A 4,920-nucleotide genomic window follows, 5' to 3' on the forward strand; every position below is an offset into this window, starting at 1 on the left:
TGGGACGGTCCAGCCTTCAGATCTGCGTCACCGCTGTGTGGGTGGAGTTTAATAAACTCGCCGTCTGCTCCTTGCTGTCTAAAATATAACAGGACACTGGAGTAAACTCTCGACCGTCTCACTCTTCTGTTTAATCAGTTTTCTGTTTGACGTTTTTTCAGCTGTGTGAAAAATCCCGGAGGAACCCACCCGATGGATTAATAAAGTTTTATTTAATCTAATAACTTTGATCTCAGCCAAACCGATTTACTCTGGAACAAACAAAACACAGAACAAAGTTATCCAAGTGACTTATATATCATGTTTAACCTGAGTAGCAAAAGACAGCGATGAAGCCGGGAGTCCGCTGCTCTCGCCGGCTCGAGTGACCACTGAACCCCCCCGGTCAGCTATCGAGCTGGTGGGTAGCAGACGTCTCCGAAAACGTCGGAGCACTTTTGTGCGATGTCTTGATAAACCGAGCAGATATTTGATGTTTACACAGCTACATTCGCGCCTGAAAATATGTTAAAAGTTTATTTTGTGACCCAGAAAGAATAATAAGAGTGATTTTAAAACTTAGTAGCGGCCGCCATTGTTGGAAACTGGAGTTTGGCTGGGCCGCGCTATGAATTCTGGGATATGGTGGGCCACGAAGGACACACCTGACCCATCCTTCAAATTCGGGGAAATGAAGGACGCATTTGAAGGAGTCGATGAATTGGGACAGCCTTCGGCGCGTCGCTGTGACGTAATCGGTCTACAAATGCGGCCTCCAGAGGATGCAGCCGACGTTTTGGGACACAGCTCATTCATACTGAATAAAACGTGAAGGACTTTCATGCACATGCTCACTGACTCCTGGGCTCTGATTGGTGAGTCGTTAGCCTACAGCTTCACGGTCAGATCCACGCCTTGGTAGGCGTCACGCAGGCGACTTCCCCTCAGCATGCTCATGCTGACTTCACAGGCGTGTGCAGTGGGACCGTTATCTTGCACTCTCCTGCAGCACAGCGAGCAACAGGCTGTGCGCGGCGTGGAGACTGCATACATGCGTCACGCCCTGAGATGACAGCGCAGTATCTCTGTCACCAAATCACCAGACCACACTGTGGACGATGGCGACACTTCTTCTGTCGCCACATTTTTAGAGTTGACAGGCAGAGAGAAAGATCCCAGCATGAAAGTCCACCGCCAGCTACAGTACTGCAGGCGCACCGTGCATGCTGGGATCTGCATCGATCAGATGCATTAATCATGCTTAAGTGCGTACGCCTCGCATTTGTGATGGTTTCCACAGATTTAGCTCCGTCAGCTGCGATGACTCGAGAAGCTCTCTGCTGCTGACGGATGCTGCAGGGTTGCATCTGTGACTTTTGGCTTGTGTCATATGATCAGCTCCTCACGCATTTCACCGACGACGCCTCAGACAACGGTTGGCTTCCACCGCCTGCCTTGGCCTCCCGGACAGGAGGAGGACAAACTGGCGTGTTTTGAAACACACTTTCACTTCCCGTGGTGGAAGGCTATTTTCATCCTCCGCTCGAGTTCCTCCTTTTCTCTCTGATTCCTACGGGGAAACTCGGGGGCCTCCACAAAACACAGAGACGCAAACATAACGGCCGAGTTTGGACTGAACACCAGCTGTTTGTAGAAAAACAGGCTTTTATACCGACATCTTTCAAAATAAAGTCCTTATTTCTGCTCTGACACTTTATTTTTCCAGACTTTTATTTTACCAAACAGATTCATTTTTGTGTTTGTATTTTTAAAAACTCACTATTCTATATTATTAATTCTTACAATCGTATCTTGTCCGTCACCTCTGCAGGTGCGGAGCAGCAGGAGACAAAGCTGTGATGAAGCTTTTTCAGGGAGAGCTGCTGCGTCTCCGTCTCTGTGCATCTGAGAATCGCTGAGCTCCTACTCACTGAAATGGTGCTAAAGACCGACATGCGGTGTGCTCGCGTCTTCAGCCCAGACGGGTGCACAACAGCGGGGAGGCGTCACTCTCATCACGGGGGCATGCAGTCTGTTGGAAGGTAGCGAGGTGCCTCGTGCTAACGTGTACGTTAGAGGTTAAAGGGAGTAAGGCCTGTAAGAGGGATAAATGTAGGATTTCATGCAGAGGTGAGCAGCGGCGTTGCTTTGAGCTGATGTTTTGGGTCCGTTTGCAGGAAGATTTCTTTGTGAACGTGAGGAAAACGAACCCGTCACACTTTCCTATGAAAGCAGCAGCACGCCGTTTGTTGCTGGTTTCATCGTCAGCTGTGCTCGATGGCGTTCCTGAGCAGGAAATAACGCCGGCCTCAGACCACCTGAGAGGAGAAACCAGCAGTTTGGCCTGAAGAAGGGAAGACGGAGGCGTTTCGTGGTGCTGCGATGTCTTCTTCTGTGGTAGCAAGGCTTAAATGAAGAGAGGTCCCATTGTGGTTTTACCATCTCCGTGTCTTTATGCTTAGACAAGCCTGAACTGAGGCTTCGTCATCTCACGCCTCAGTTCTTCCTCTGTCAGAAACTTGGTGTTCTCTGTTCTGATTGGCTGCCCCCCACAAACAGAAGGTTTGAACAGCAGTGAGTACACGCCCCCTCTGTGACATCATCATCAAAAACTGTGAAACTGAGCGTTCAGAGCAGCCTGAGCTTTAGACTCAGTGTTACTGAACACTGAAAACACGAGTACAAACCAGAGCAGCCTGAACACACAGACACGGCAGGTAACGACAGCAGAGGACACAGGTGAGACGCACAGGTGAGGCTAAACAAACAGCGAGGTTACCACAATAAAACAGGAAATAACTAAACAGGCGAACGTCACAGACTGAGACCTGGAAGATAAGGAAGGCGGAGCTCTATAACGACAGATACCCGATGACATCACTAAGCAGGGCTCTAGACTAACGTTATTCCATGGTTGCACCGGTGCACCTAAGAAAAAAAGGTGCACCAGCACAAAAGTGAGGCGCAATTTTGGGGGGAAAGTTGCCGTCCACACAGACACTATTGATTTGTAAATGATTAACTAACAATCTGTCAACACAAAGTTCTTTATTTGGAGCTCAGTTACAAGAAAGAGAAGTTACTGAAAACTGCTTGTGCTCAAAGTGCGTTGGCTCTCTTTGGTAATACTGTAGACGATGTTAAACGTAATCATCACATCGGCTCCTCTGACGACCTGCTTGCTGCTGAAAGGCAGCGGGCGGAGGGGACACGTGGGCATTTATCGCAGCATATAAAGTGTTTCTGGATACACTGCTGCTTTTTCAGCACTCAGAGGCTGATGGCTCCGTGTCAGAGCTGGCTGTGAACGTCAGACAGATCAGGCCAAGAAAAAGTCATCAATCGTTCTTTTCTCATTACCCACAGCTACATCCACTAGGCTGCTCACCCGGGCTGGGCATCATCACTGATTTCTATAATCCACAGGTGTCGAACTCCAGTGTGATTTTATCAGAGTGAATTCATGACGATGTTTATCAAACGTGAAGTGTAGTTTGGATCTTCTTTTGCTGCTGGTTCAATGAATTTTGGGTGGAGAGAAATAAAACCTGCAGCTCAGAATCGAGCGCAAAAAAGACGTAAACGCAAAGCGCGGCCCCGCTGACGCATCAGAGTCAGCGAGCTGTCGGCTTTCAGCCCCGACGGCGTGTCCGTGTGCGGGCCGTCGGGTGAGAAAGCCGAGAAAGAGAACGCTAATTCAGACGCGACGGTCCGCTCTGCGTTTTTGTGTGGGGTCCGTTACCTGCTCTCATTTACTGTTTGGTGGTTGTTGAAATAGTTTTGAGAGCTTTAACCTGAGATGCTGACAAAATTCATTTATATTTAAAAGATTCAGGATTTAATGAATCGATATCACTTTGTTCAAGCTGCTCACCTCTATCCGCCTGCACTTTCAAATACACACAAAGGACCACGGCCAATCACAGAGGTCCCACCCCTGACTATCTCTGATTGGGACACACGATGAGGGCATGATGTGTGTCAGTTGTTGACCACACGGAGACTTTCAGAGTTGCAGAGACCTTTTTTGTTACTGGAGCAGTTGGACCAAGGATTTTTTTTAGTTGCACCACTGAAAAATGTGGTCGGATTTGCGACTAGATTGGCTGCACTCTAGAGCCCTGCTGAGAGTACAAACACCTGGAAGTGAGATAACAACACAGGAAATACACGAAGGTGAGAAAAGTAAATATAAAAGACTCAAAGTCTAAAACATAAAACCCTGAAACAGCAGACTCAGGCTGACGGATTTTATTTGGACGTGAGCGATGGGTGATGTCATAGTGGTGGTTTCCATCTTTTATTTACAGTCTGTTTGATCTACTATAGTGGTTCATACAGCAGCGTTCAGATTAGCAGGTTACTGCTGTGTGTGTGTGTGTGTGTGTGTGTGTGTGTGTGTGTCGTAGACGAGCTCACACGCACACTAACTGTGAATAAAGGTTTTAGTCTTCACCTAAAGTGCAGTGTGTTTTCTTTGGGTCACGTGACTCGTGCACGCCGTGAAACTCACGGCGGATTTCTTTTAAGAGACGTGAACTGGTGAAGCTTTTAATGACGTCACGTCGCGTTCACCTGTCTGCCGCTGCTCTGGTGGGCAGGAAGTACTGATTTGCTCATATTTGACGCTTCCTGCTTTCCGCGCACCAGGACGGCCCCACGCGCCCCTCCGCTCTGCAGCCGCTGGGTGGAGGGCTGGCTGTGTTGGAGGAGCAGAGGAGAAGCAGGAATCAAACAGGTGTCCGGTCAGCTCCATCAGCCCGCAGGAGGAGGTCCACATCGACGGTGATGAACAGCCGAAAGCTCGCAGCCTCCTGACCGACAGCGGAGCTCACAGCAGGAGGAGCAGGAGGAGGTGACCGACTGCTCCGCGCTGTAACAGGTGTGTCTGAGGAGCGCGCGGGTCACCCCCGCCCCCCCACACCGGAGCAGGAGCTCCGT

The sequence above is a fragment of the Rhamphochromis longiceps genome, linkage group LG20 (genome assembly GCF_057381845.1).
Source record: "Rhamphochromis longiceps isolate RC_006_pf linkage group LG20, R_longiceps_female_GT1.1, whole genome shotgun sequence".
Lineage (NCBI taxonomy): Eukaryota > Metazoa > Chordata > Actinopteri > Cichliformes > Cichlidae > Rhamphochromis > Rhamphochromis longiceps.